The 15,166-nt window shown below is 35.3% G+C and overlaps 1 pseudogene across 1 annotated transcript; it reads right to left on the bottom strand.

Annotated features, from left to right (window-relative positions):
• Window positions 1-3,290: 3,290 nt before the first annotated feature.
• Window positions 3,291-7,328, bottom strand: LOC309863095 (protein LSM14 homolog A pseudogene; annotated as a pseudogene). The gene is made up of 2 exons: window positions 7,250-7,328; window positions 3,291-4,678 (listed from the first exon to the last, which is right to left on the bottom strand). The product of its transcript is annotated as a protein LSM14 homolog A pseudogene (transcript).
• Window positions 7,329-15,166: the final 7,838 nt, after the last annotated feature.

Here is a 15,166-nt window from a genome sequence, read left to right as displayed (position 1 = left end):
GATTTTTTTATGAACATATAATCTATTATTTGCCCCAGTATGTTGATTTTCTTTAGTAATTGTGTATATTTTTTTAATTTCCCTTTGAGACTTCCTCTTTACTATATGGATTATGTAGTAGTGTGTGGTTTTATTTCCACGTGTTTGGATATTCTCCTTTCTTTTCCCATTATTGCTTCACAGCTTGATATTATTGTAGTTGTAGAACACACTATCTGATACAAATCCTTTAATTCTTTTTCAAGTTTGTTTTATGGAACAATACAAGGTTTATTTTGCTACATTTCCTAGGGGCAATTGAAGATAATGTGTGTTCTGCTGTTGTTGAGTGGGATGTTCTTGATTATATCTTAACAGTTGGTAGTGCTCTTATGTTCCTCTAAATCCTGGCTGATTTTGGCTAGTTACTCTATCAATTATTGATACAGAGATGTTAACTTTTGTAAATATAAGTGTGAATTTTTCTGGGTCTCCCTTCAATTCCATTGGTTTGGCTTTCCATCTTCTGCAGTTTTACTAGGCCTTATTGATAGGATTATCCTGTTTTATTTGAAAATCATCCTGTTGGGGCGCCTGGGTGGCTCAGTGGCTTAAAGCCTCTGCCTTTGGCTCAGGTCATGATCCCAGAGTCCTGGGATCGAGTCCTGGGATCAAGCCCTGCATCCGGGTGTCTGTTCCCCGGGAAGCCTTCCTCTGCCTCTCTCTGCCTGCCTTTCAGCCTCCTTGTGATCTCTGTCTGTCAAATAAATAAATAAAATCTTTAAAAAATAAATATAAGTAAAATTCTCCTGTCTCTGGTAATTGTCTTTAATCCGAAATCTGTTCTACTTGTTATAGCCATTACTGTTTCCTTTAATGTTTGTATAATATATATTTTCTCAACTTCCATTTTCAAACTGCTTATTTTGTTACACTTGAAATGAGTCTTTTGCAGAGATCATTTAGATAGACCATGCTTGCTTTTTAAATTTTTTTAAATTAAAGATTATTTTTGAGAGTGAGAGAGAAAGGACACTAGAAGGCACAAATAAGGGCAGGGCAGAGGGAGAAGCAGACTCCCCATTGAGCAGGGAGCCAGGTGCAGGTTCCATCCTAGGACCCCAGGATCAAGACCAGAGGCAGATTTTCGAAGGCAGATGCTTAACTGAACTGATTGACCCACCCAGGGGATCCATTTATTTTTGTTGTTTTTTGTTTTTTTGCTTTTTTTAAAAATTGACTCTGACATGCTCTATTAATTGAAATATTTTGAACTTTTATATTAACGTGATTATTGATATGTTAAGGTTTATGGTAGAAAAAAAGGATAATGCCTATCCAAAGATATCCACATAAGAATGACTTGGACCTATGAATAAACTACTTTAAGTTACAAAGGGAATTTTGCAGTGTGATTAAATTAAGGATATTGAGGTGACAAATTTACCCTGTATTATTCTAGTGGGCCTAGTATAGTCAAAAGGATTTTTTGATCCTTGGAGGCATCTTTTGACTCATGGAGGCAGGATGGTAAGAATAAGAAGGAGAGGCAGTGGGCGCCTGGGTGGCTCAGTGGGTTAAGCCGCTGCCTTCGGCTCAGGTCATGATCTCAGGGTCCTGGGATGAAGTCCGCATCGGGCTCTCTGCTCAGCAGGGAGCCTGCTTCCCTCTCTCTCTTTCTGCCTGCCTCTCTGCCTACTTGTGATCTCTCTCTATCAAATAAATAAATAAAATCTTTAAAAAAAAAAAAGAAGGAGAGGCAGTAATGGAAGCAAAGAGTGGAATGATGCCATGGCAAGGATGGAACCACAAGCCAAGAAATGCAGGGTGCCTTTAGAAACAGGAAAGGCCAAGAAATAGTTTTCTCTTGGAGTTTCCGGAAGGAACCAGACAAGCTTGGAACCAGACACCTTGACCTTAACTTAGTGAGAATGACTTTGGATCCCTGACCAGCAGAATTATAAGATTAAACATTTGTATTGTTTTAAGCCACTATTCTTGTGTCATTTAGTACAGTAACAATAGAAAAATAATACAGAGCTAACGTCTGGAATTTTATATTTTTTTTCCTGTTTGTTCCCTTTTATTTGTTTCCTTCTCTGTTATATCCACATTCTTGTGTGTTATTTGACGATTTGTTTTTAGAATTCTACTCTGATTTATCTGTGGATATTTTAAAAAAGGTTAATTGATGCCCAGTTTTATTGGTTTTGAAAAACAGGGGAGCACTTATCTGAAAATATAGCTAAGTGCATTCTTATTTATGATTACTTATATTCATGCCCTGAAAATATTTATTATTTGGACCAATCCTGTGATATGCCATTTGTTATAAAATGAAGTTCTTACAATGAGTGTGGGCAATTTGTCCTTTTCAGATAATGGAAGAATGTATCAAATCTTCATTTATTTTCCAAACATTAAAAAAAATAAACAAAAATTAAAAAAAAATTCAAGTCTGGTAAGCCATGAAGACCCAACACCCATAGCTCTCCTCCTCAGACATCCACTTCTGCAGGGGCACAATATGTTTGCTAACTTTAAAATGCTTACTCTTTAAAAACAGATCGTTTTTACACAGCTGTACAAAATTCTTAAGGTTTTTTGGCAATGGAGTATAATGGAATTTTACAACTATATAAAAATTGTCTTTGCTCAAAGAACAGTATTTTACTGTGTGTACATAGTTGACCGACAAAATTCTCTACCACACAGCATTCTAATGAACTGATGAAATAAGGTACCTCTACAGGGATATTATAGGATTTCCAGAAAGAAAGAAAGGAAGGAAGAAAGAAAGAAAGAGAGAGAGAGAAAGAAAGAGAAAGAGGAGAGGAGAGGAGGGAGTGAGGGAGGAAAGAAGGAAGGAAGGAAAGATGGAAGGAAAGATGGAAGGAAGGGACACACACATGCGCACACAAACTTCTATAGCTCAAAACACAGTATCATGGCCTATCTGCAGGCAACTTACAATAATTGGCAAATACAATTTAGTGATAAGAAAATCCTTTCAGTGATGAAAAAATACTTCTAAGTCCCACTGAAGTACTGCTGTAGTTTAACTATACATAAGAAATTGCTAAACTCTCACTATTCCAAATATATTTAATGCTCATTTTTCAAGATAAGCCTAACCAACCCCCTGAAAAGTAACTGCATTGTATCTTTGAAGTTAAGCAGAAAAACAAATACACACACAGTACTGGTGACAAATATACAGCAGAGTTTCTTCATTCTTCTCAAAGACTGAAACCAATTCTCAGGACCAGGAAGACTAGAAATTCACCTATTTTCAAAGATTTGTTTGTAGACTACGCAGTAACTTTGTTGTCTTTTCTGTATCAAAATCTGAAAACTCCTTGTCCCACCCAAGAATTCCTCTGAACACACCATGAAATCCCCAGAGGTGGTGATGCTCCCACCTCTGCCACCACCATGCTCTTGGCCACAAGGAAACCAAGACCTCCTCTGCCTCTGTAGTCCCTGTAGTTATGGTTTGGACAAAGTGTAATTCCAAAGATTTTGGCATTTAATCTTCTTTCTTCAGCTCCACTTGGTCTCTGTTCCCTATTATCATCACAAGAAATATTATCAAAGAAGGATTTGTTTTTGTCATAATAGTAATTAGGTCCAAGTAGATCTCCTTCATCTGCATTTCCTTCACTGTTTTTGGTGAGAATCAACTACTGAGTCATTTATCTTCACGATTTATAGGGTTCTCCTACTCCTCAAGTTTATCTACTTTGAACTCAAGTTTATAAGGAAACTATCAATTTCCTCCTTGTTAAAATGTGCATTCACACTTTCAAGGTAAAAATGTTTCTCAAATTTCATTAGACTCTCTTGAACACCACATTGGCCCTGCCACCTTGACAACCCAACACTCTCTCTTTGGAACCAAAAGAGCACCTGGAACTATTTTTGTTTCTGTCATTTTGGGGTTGTTCATTTTCTGGTCTTGAAATTTTGTGTGTTTCAGTGCACCTGTGCTCTTGATTTTCTGTTGCTTTTTGGCTGACAGATAGTAAAGGCCTGATTGATATGGGGTCCTTCTCCCAACAGGTGCTGGAGCAGGTAAGTGAGCAGAGGTGGTCTGTATTGCTTGTTTCATGGTTGGGCTTTTTCTCAAAGGTCCTAACTGAGGGCTTGAACAACCTTGATACAGGTGTGTTTTTAGACACTGTGCATCGTGGATAAAGGCAGAACCAACTGCTACATTGGGATACACTACCACTATTTGATGTTTCTTGTCCAAAGAATGTCAAAGAGCTTTCAGCAACATCGATAGCACTGAACTGCTGCCCAACTAATGAACTTCAAATGAATTGACTGTGCTTTGACATCCTGCAGAAAAGTCCATAGGGACCCAATGCCTAGAATGAAGAAATAGATGAGCTTAGTGGAAACAATGATAGCTAAGTCTGGCTCGACGAACATTGTGGGTTTAGTGACTCATAAACAGTGAGGTCTTTAATATCACTCCCATGGAATATGATGTATTCAAAGACTTCATCTGGAGGTGGGATTGGATGAATTGTTGGTCTGTCTTTCTGACCAAAGACATAAATTTGGTGAGGGCAACATTGGACATCAATGGTGCAGAGGATGCCCTTGCAGCAGATCTCCACCTTCAAGATAAGGCTCATCTTACTGCCTATATAAGGAACATCCCCACTTGTGGTATCATTGTCACTGTTACCTGCTCACAGAGAGGCTGCTCACACTCCTGTTGAAGCTCTTCAAGCCTGCTAGCTCTGTCGGTACCGGCCCCAGGTTCCTCTATATGTAGACTTCTTCTTTTTCTTTCTTTCCTTTTTTTTTTTTTTTAAGATTTCTTTATTTATTTCAGAGAGGGACCTTGTGAGTGGTGGGAGGAAGGGCAGAGGGAGAGAAAGAACCCTTGAGCAGACTGTCCTCTGACTATGGAGCCTGATGTGAGGCTCCATCCCAGGATCCAGAGATCATGACCTGAGCAAAATTTAAGATCTGCGGCTTAAGTGACTGAGTACTCAAGCTCCCTTATCTGTGGATTTTTAATGTGTTTCTTTGTATAGCTTTTTTAGTGTTTTTTTGTAGGTATTGTACACATATTATATACATGTATTTATATATATAATATGAAATACATAATATGTGTAATGAATAAATTATCAAAGTGTACTAATACTCTAATTTTGCCAGCTGGAATGAATATATAAGTCTTCCTTCCTTTACTTAAATTTATCTTCCTCTGTTTATAATATAGTTGTGTTAAGTATTTCCTCTACATGCACTTAGAAACACATCAGTGTCATAATTTTTGCTTCAATGTTAAATGTAATTTATAGAACTTGAGAAAAAGAAAATCTGTTGTATGTATCCCTACTTTTGCCTATCATGTTTTTTTTTCTGCCTTACTAATATTTCTGATATTTCAAGCCCTCTCTCTCTTTCTTCCTTTCTCTTTTTTCTTCTTTTCTTTTCCAGTTAGAGAATTTTCTGTAGCTATTCTTTTAGAGGACTTCTGTTTGTAATACATTCATTTAGTTTGTCCTAATGTGTTAATTTCTTGATTTCTTCTTCATTCTTGAAAGATATTTTTGCTTGGTATAGGATTCTGGGTTGGCAATCTGTTCTAAGTTCCTTCCCCCCCCACCCAGCTCTGGAAAAATTATGTGTCACTTCATTTTTGTTCTCCAAAAAATTATGTTCTCTATAGTTTATGAAGTCATTTAATATTTATTTATTTATTTACCAGCAGATAAGGATTTGCTTCTCTTACTACTTTCAAGGTGGTTGGTTTGTTTTAGTCTTGATTTTCAGAAGTTTTACTACTATATCTTCTTTGAGTTTATCGTTTTCAAATTTGCTTTTGTTGAATCTGTAAGTTTATATATTCTGTCAAACTTGGGAAGTTTTAGCCATTACTTCTCTGAGTATTTCTTAGAGGCACCTTTTCTTCCCTCTCCTTCCAGGACTCTGATGATACAAATGTTTCCACTTTCATGATAGCCCCAAAGATCCCTGAGACTCTGTTCATTCTGCTGTTGAACTTATTTATTTATTCATTTTCATTTCTATCCTTTTATTTTCCTGTTCTAAAATTTCTATTTGGTTCTTATATATAATTTCTATGTCTTTTTTTACTTTTTTTTTGCTTTAATTTGTTTCAAATACTGGCCCATTGAAGCATTTTAATGATGACTGCTTTAAAAGCTCTGTCAGATAATTCTAGCATCTCTGTCATTTCTGTGTTGACATCTACTGATTCATTCAATTTGAGTTTTACCTGGTTCTTGATATGATGAGTGAGTTTCATTGAAACCTGGTTACTTTCAGTTTTATGTTAACAGAATATGGATCCTATTTAAATCATCTGTATTAGATAGCATACACTGACAGAATGTATGTCGGAAGAAGAAGAGGAGGTTTCATAGTATTATTTTCCGGAGGAGATAGCAGTTCATTTTTTCCACTTTCCTTCATTCACACCTAGTGAAGGGGTGACCTTGCTGTTGCTGAGTCAATGTGGAGATTCTTACTCCCCAGTAGAGCTCTACTGTTATCTCCCTAGAGAGGTAAGAATAATTCTCTACTATTCTCCCTGACATTGCCTAATCACTACTGGAGCTTGTGAGAGTCTTCATTCTCTTCTGAGAACTATAGTGGTTAAAGTAGAAGGTACCTCATTACCTCCAGCTAGGGATTGAAATCTAGGTTTGCCCACATGAACTTCACTAACACTGAGGTAGAAGTAGGGAGGAGGGCTCATTATAGCTTGAAGAGTATGAAAGTCTAAGCTGACCCTTCAGCCTTTGCTACCTGACTTATATGGGGCCACAGTTTCTTTTCTTTGATGTCTGACTTCAGTAGAGCAGTTTCCAACTTAAAATTTTCAGTCTTACTTGGTTGCGTATTTCCTGGTCCTTTGTCTAGAGAGGGAAGGCTCTTGTGGGGCTTTAATGTCCATGTCCATTGATAGTTTTGGGTAGCAAGTTTTTTCAGCTCCATGTTGGGAACATATAAGGCAAAAACAAACCCAGGAAATTCACAATTAAATTATTCCTTGGGTCTCAAAACCTTTAGCCATCTGTCTTTTCTCCTTCCTTCAGAGTCTTCTTATGTTTGCTTTAATATGGAATTGTTTGGATTATACATTTTGTTATATTTATTATATGGCAATATGTACCTTTGGACACAGACATCACTTGTGTCCCATGTCGTGTAATCTCAGCTCACATTTTACATCATCTCTTGCTTCAGCAAGCAGCTTCCTACAGTTATAACTTACAGTGCTTTGACTCACTACTCCTTGCAACTTTCTCTTCATTCCCTGGACTTCTGTCATAACCTGTCCAGCATTCAGTCATGTTTGTCTTGGAAGTGTGAGACATTTTATGTAGCAATCCTTGAACATGGATGATAGAGATCAAAGGATAAATTCTCTCCTCTCCCAGGCCTCTGTGGATCATTCTTTTTTTTTTTTTTTAATATTTTATTTATTTATTTGACAAACAGAGATCACAAGTAGGCAGAGATCAGGCAGAGATAGGAGGAAGCGGGCTCCCGCTGAGCAGAGAGCCCGATGTGGGGCTCGATCCCAGGACCCTGGGATCATGACCTAAGCCGAAGGCAGAGGCTTTAACCCACTGAGCCACCCAGGCGCCCCTCTGTGGATCATTCTAAGGCACATCTAGACAGATCCTCAAAAGATCCAGCAAGATGGAATCTCAGAGGCCTCCTGTTTAACCAACTGGAGAATACACCTCAGTATTGGCCTTTCCTAATTCCTGTTTTACAGTTCCTCATCTCTAAATTCTGTTTCTGGAACACCTACCAAATAAACCCTTGGCTCAGATTCTGATTACCAGCAGCAACCTAGTGTAAGACATATGTTTTACAGAAAAAAAAATAATAGAGCAATATCATGTTTGACCTATGGAAATCAGTTGAGAGCATAAATCACTTCTGCTAACTTGTAAATCAACAGTTATTTAAAATCCTACCTGATATCAGAATGGACATATTAATCCAGAACATAAAATAATAGTAAAGCATTTTATAGAAATAGAGCAATAAGTTTTTTAGGTGGAAAAGTAGGAATTAAATTGGTAAGCATAGTGAATATATAGAATAATAATGTCAAGTGTTCTAAGTTCAGATTCAGAACAATAAGGAAGAAAACACAAGTGAACTGAAGAATCTTTCAATAAATTTGGGAAAGCTGCAGAGAAGGGGGAAATCACATAAACTGTTTATATTAAAAAACATATCAGATATGAGTGTCTGCGTGGCTCAGTTGGTTAAACAACTGTCTTCAGCTCAGGTCATGATCCTGAAGTCCTGGTATCCAGTCCCAGTTTGGATTACCTGCTCAGCAGGGAGCCTACGTCTCCCTCTGACCTTTCCCCTCTCATGCTCTCTCTCTCCCATTCTTGCTCTGTCTCTCAAATAAATAAATAAAATCTTAAAAAAAAAAGATATCAGATAATGACAAGTCATATTATATGTTACTATGGTACTAAAACAAATAGATACAATATGGATTTCAATATGTAGCCTTTTAAATGGAATTCCCAGGACACAGTGAAAACCTTACATACTCAACACTGACAAACTGAGAAACTCCTTATTGATGAGAATACTGAGGGATTTAAACAATAAATGCTTAACACATTTCATGTATTTTTTTATCCCAAACATTGTTGAGGCAAAATTTTGTACTTTTTATCAAAAAACACAATTATTGTTAAATCAAATACTTGTTATAGTAATTGCAATTTGAGAACCTGTCAAAGCTCTACATTGTTCTATTAGAGTCAAAAATTTTAATTTGTAAAATCCTTTGCTTAAGGCACAATGTTACTTTTTAAAGAGATAATTGTAGAAAGGCAAATAGCATTTCTAAGATGCTTCCCCCCATTGTCCCTTCAGTAAGGTTCATTACAAATGAAAATACTAAGAAAATGGGCTGTCAAAGCTTCACTGAAACAATACCCAATTTTGAAGTATTGTCTCTGTATGTGTACTTATATTGTTAAGTCTCCAAAGTACAAAACTATTTTCTAATCTACTATATATGGCAGAAATATAAGTGCTTTTCCTTTTTTATCATTTAAAATAAGTTTAAAAATAAAATTCCCTAGGACATTAGAAATAATTGTATGGGTATGGATTTTTTTTTCACTAAGTTATTATAAAAGAGTATATTGGATAGGATAACTGATTTTTATGTGAATAGAAATGGTAAGGAGTAACAATTTTAGAAACTATGTTTAAAAGGATAAAAAAGCAAAAGCAAAAGGTGATATCAGGTATTTCTCTATTTTAGTTATCTGCTTCTTCCATAATTTCTTTCTTTTTATACTGTAAATCAAAAGAGTTTATATAAGAGACATAATACCCACAGCTGGGTTTTGAACTTTTGGTACCTCACAAATTCCACATAGTGTCAGCTTTCACCTGTGTGTGGTGAGAATGGGTGTTGTACCAGCTGATTATACATTTCTGTTCTCTCTGATTATATCAATTTTACATTTGTGTTTACTTTGAGAAAATATAACTTTCCATCTAAATTCATTGGTTGTAAAATAATCTCTTTGAGGAAAAAACAGTTACATAACAAAGATTTGTGAACACCTGGTACTCAAATCAGTATACCTGGACACTCTATCTTTCTTATTGGAAGCTGGCAATCACTGTTCTACTAAATCATCTCGAGGAACATCTTCCTGAAAATGTATACTTTAATTGGAGGTTTTCATTCCTCATGTTATAGTGTCTGTTAGCTTTAGACATAAGGCATCATAAGACACACATTTTGGTTGAGTTTTGTGAATGTGGAGAATCTTCCAGACAAGTATGTGGGAACCCATACAGGAAAGGGGAAAACTAGGGATTGGATGTCTTGGATGTGTCAGACCCCTGGTAAACTTGAACCTATGGGGATGATAATCTGACCAGGTACAGTACTCAGAGAACTCAGCAGCTTGTCAGTAATTGACTGAGTTACCTCAATTTTTGTTTCTTGTCTCTTCTATGTTCTTACCTTTTAGCCAGGTATGGATCAGTTTTTTGTTTGCCTGTTTAACATTTAAAAACCATTGTTAATTTTGTTCCATTAAATATATAGGCTCTAAAATAATTGTGATTTTTTTTAAACTCAAATGCAAAGAATGTGTTTGCAGCATTTATTATTTATTATTTATTTTTAACTTCAGCACCATAGCTGTCCAAAGTAGTACACAGGAGATTAACACTTGTAAGACGTGAGAAACTTTGCACCCTAAGATGTATCTTATAATTACCCTATGTTAGAGGATTCAGGTTGCTGCATTCAATTTTCATAACATATATGGATTAATGTAATGTTTTTTATTTTGTTATTGGTCAACTTCAGAGATTTATTCACAAACATGTATACTATAATATGAAGCCCAAGAACCCACTCATTCACCTTGAAGAGAAAACAGGTACCTCTTTTATATTTTCAGTCATTTTTTGTTTTATTTATCACCTGATTACAACTACACAAATAGCACTATATTTTCAGAAGATGCTTGGTCATGAACATTTTTAATACTTAAATGTATACCACATATATAAGTTTTGTTATGTATGTGTGAAACAAAAGATTTTTGTTAAAGCTATACTACATAGAAATTAATCATAGTAAAAATTAGAAATTTTGTTAGAAACTTTATTTTTAGATTTAATACTGATGAAGTCCCAGAACCTAAGTCAGGTTCGGTGGGGTGAGGAGGTTCGGAGCTGACGACTAAAGAAAGAATTCTTAAGATGTCGTTGGTGCAAAATGGTGGTTTATTAAAGCACGGGGACAGGACCCGTGGGCAGGAAGAGCTGCTGCCCTGGGTTGTGAGGGTAGGCATGTTATATACCCCATGGTTGGGGGAAGGTGACGGGAAGGGATGGGAGGTTTCAACAGAGTTTTCACATGTTAGGGAGGGCCTACAAGGTGCGGGGGGGGGTGTCCTTGCCCTTATGGCTTGATCAATGTCGTCTTTAGGTCAGGCATTAACATCAAGATAATTGGGAGATTCTTGGTGGGGTATTATGATCCTGCTATCATATAAATTCCCTTCTACCTCAGTCTCCTCCAGTTTATGATGGGAGGGAGACATTAGGGCTTCAGGAACCGAGAGTTATTTGCCTCTGGAAATTTGTGCTGTTGATAAGGTAACCTCCCTGTTTAGGTCTTTAGGACATCTGTAGAGCAAGGGAGATTCCTGTTCTGCAGGATTGCGATCCCTGCAAGTTAACTATTTCTCGTTTTATGGCAGTCAGGGGTGCCTGAGGAATGCTACACATATGGAGGGGAGCGGGTGAAGAGGGGGTGCAAGGCGCCAGCTTTTGCTCTGTCCTCAGCCAGCCTCCTGCTCCCTCATCAATACTATGAATTAATTTCATGATATATAAATATTATCAAGACACTTTTTAGGTTTCAGATATGGAAGTCACCTTTGAGTATGTACTAAATGGTTAATAACCATTTTTTAAATAAACCATTAATCACAAATAATAACATAAAAAACTATACATGTACCCACTATCAAACTTACCAAATAAAACACTATTGATAATTAAAAATCACTAAGAAAGGGTGCCTGAATGGTTCGGTTGATAAGAGCACGTGATCCTTAATTTTGGGGTTGTGAGTTAAAGCCCCTTTTTGGGTATAGAGATTATTTTTTTTTAATCTTCAAAAAAACCCTATGTATATTTTTCTCATCACATTTCTCTTTGTACCTCATAGGTGTTACCACAGCCTTTAATTCTGTGTTTAGCATTCCCTTGATTAAAATAATATATATATTTTACTATCATATATTTAGCCCTTAAAATTCTGCTATTCAGTTTTGCATGGTTTTTATATTTATGTAAATGATATCATGCTAAGGTAGTCTTCTGTGACTTCCTTTTTCCCCATTCAAACTTACTATTATGAGTTCATCTACTTGATTCATTTAGTTAAAGTCAATTCAGCTTAATTGCTAAATATGCATTAAATGTATCCATTATCTGGCTGATTATATTTAAGCCATTTAAATATTTTTCTCATTAACAAGAGTTCACTATAAATAATTCCTATATGCACTTCTCAATGCACATACAATGATTTTCCTGAATTTGTTAAATTCATATAAATTGAATTTGAATTGCTTCTTTGAAACGAAAAACAAGGCAAGATGGCTACTTAACTACTTCCTATTCACAATTTCACTGGGGACTCTAATTGTGGCAATAAGGCAAGAAAAAAAAATCATAAAGATCAGAAAGGAGGAAACAAAACTCTCTATATGCAGATGTGTGTACATGGGAAATTCCAAAGACTTTACAAAGCAGATACTGGAACTTAGTATTGAATTTAGCAAGACCAGAATATATAAAGCTAATATAAAATCATCAATTACATTTTAATATACCCACAAACAATAACTGGAAATGATATTTTTTAAAATCTTACTTTTGGTAATATCAGAAATGTAAAATACTTAGGAAAAAATTCTATAAAAACAAATCTAAGATCATTTTTCTGAATATTACAAATATTTCTAAAAGAAAAAGAATAGACAAATGACAATGTATATCAAGTTCACTGGGCAAAAGACTTACTGTTATTATGATAACAATTCTTCCAAACTGGTCGGTTATAAAGTCAACTCATACCAACCAAAATTACATCAGGATATTTTTTAAAGGAAATTGGTAAGATGATTCTAAAATTTAGAAAGCACTTAGACTTACTAAGGTAATTTTTTTAAAAAAGATTTTATTTATTTGAAAGACAGAGATCACAAGAAGGCAGAGAAACAGGCAGAGGGTGAGGAAGGGAAGCAGGCTCCCAGCTGAGCAGAGAGCCTGATGCGGGGCTTGATCCCAGGACTCTGGGATCATGACCTGAGCTGAAGGCAGAGGCTTTAACCTGCTGAGCCAGCCAGACCAATACCACTGAGCCCCAATACCAAGGTAAATTTAAGAAGAATCACGTTGTTGGACTTACAGTAGTTGATTTCATGATTTACTATAAAGCTACCCCAATTAAAACAGTTAGGTATTGGCAAAAACATAGCAATAAGGTAGCTCATTGGACAGAACAGAGACTTTTGACAACGATTCGAAGACAATGAAGGGAAGGAAAAGAAAATCTATTTTATTATTATAACTAGATCAAATTGGCATATATATATATAAAAAAAAAACAGAAAACACGAACATTAGTTATTATACTATGCCATGCAAAACAATTAACTCAAAATGTATCACAGTCCTAAATATAAAACCTAATACCTAAGGCATTAAATTCTAAAACAAAGCACTGGAAAAAATCTTTGCAACCTCAAGACAAGATCAGGTGTGCTCAGGATGGTATGGCCAGAGACACTTTGCAACTTTAAGATAGGCAAATATTTCTTAGAATAAAAAAAAAGAACAAAATAATACAAGAAAAAAAAGAACGAACTGGGTATCACCAAAATTAAAATCTTTTGCTCTTCAAAACACATCATTAAGAAAATAAAGGTGATAAGACAGAGTGAGGGAGAAAAGATTCATAGCACGTATAAGACAAAGAACTTATGTACAAAATATATAAATAGTTTTCAAAATTCAATAAGAATACATACAATGTAATAAAAATAAGCAAAATATTTTATTAGATTCTTCACAAAAGAGGAATACAAATAGCCAGTGAGAACATGAAAAGATGATTGAAAGCATTGGTCATCAAAGAAATTAAAAAACCACAGTGAGACACTACTACATATCTATTAAAATGGCTCAAAGTTAAAAATCCAGAACATAACAAGTGTTGACAAGGATGGGGGAAAATGACCCCTCTCATACACTGCTAAAGGGAAGATGAAAGTGTACAACCATATTGGAAAATCCTTGATGGTTTCTCACAACTTGAACACATCCTACCATATGATTGAGACAACTGACTCATAGATATTTAGCCAAGAGAAACAAAAGCGTATATCTAAACTAAACACAGAGTATACAAAAAAGTTTATAACAACTTCATTTGTAATAGCTCAAAACTATATATAATCCAATTGTCCACAAATTATATATTCTTACAATGAGATACTTTTTGGCAATTATAAAAATAACTATTAATACACAGCAACACAGATGAGTCTTAAAATTATTTTGCTGAGGAAAAGAAACAAGCAAAAAGCATATATACTATATAAACAATTTATATACATTTAGAGAAAAGGCAGACTCATTTAGAATGACCAAAAGCAATTTAGTTATTATGTGCAGACACAGATGAAGGAAGGAAAGGGATTAGAAAAGAATGTTAAGTGGTTGCCTGGGTGGCTCAATGGGTGGCTCAGTGGGTTAAGCCTCTGCCTTCCGCTCAGGTCATGATCTCAAGGTCATGGGAAGGAAACCAGCATCTGGCTCTCTGCTCAGCAGGGGGCTTGCTTTCCCCTTTGCTCTCTGCCTGTCTCTCTATTTTATGTTCTCTCTCTTCCTGTCAAAATAAATAAATAAAATCTTAAAAAAAAAAAAAAAAAAGGAAAAGAGCATTAAGAACTTTCTTGGGTATGTTTTTGTCTACATAGTCAAAAAAATTAAGAGCTCTTATGCAATTATCTAGACAATTACCATTAAATTATTTTGTAATGAGGAAGTGATTAAAAATGTTATCAAATAGAAGTAAAGAGTTTGCTTCAAAAAAAAAAAATTGGGGGTAATAGAAATATTTGCTTCCCTGATTGTTGTGATGGCTTCACAAGGATATACCATCTTTTAAAATAAACCAATTATTATAATTATCTGTTGTATTTCAAGTACCTTTAGGAAAGTCATTAAAATAAAGAAGTCTGATACCCATGAAGATGACATGGTAGTCATGAATCTTCTTAAATTATGAAATCTTTATGAAGATTTCATGAAGTCTTCATTCCTTTTATTGTACCAGATTCATATTTTTAATCCACAACTAAAATATACCATACATATAACACTGGATTATATTTATAAGTTTTCCTATATTTTCCTCATGTTTTCCTTGTACAGCTAGTTGATAGTGGATAATTGACTTAATAATATATTACTTATCTACTCACTGATGACTTATAAGGCACCTACTTTATACCAGTGTTCTATACACTGAGGCACAGAAGAAAATAATGTTCCATTCTGATAAAAAGAGATACAAAATCAATCAATCAGG

This window comes from Mustela nivalis (genome assembly GCF_964662115.1).
Source record: "Mustela nivalis genome assembly, chromosome: 4".
NCBI classification, from domain to species: domain Eukaryota; kingdom Metazoa; phylum Chordata; class Mammalia; order Carnivora; family Mustelidae; genus Mustela; species Mustela nivalis.
Note: the sequence above shows the minus strand (reverse complement) of the source record. Positions and strands in the feature narration are given on the sequence as shown.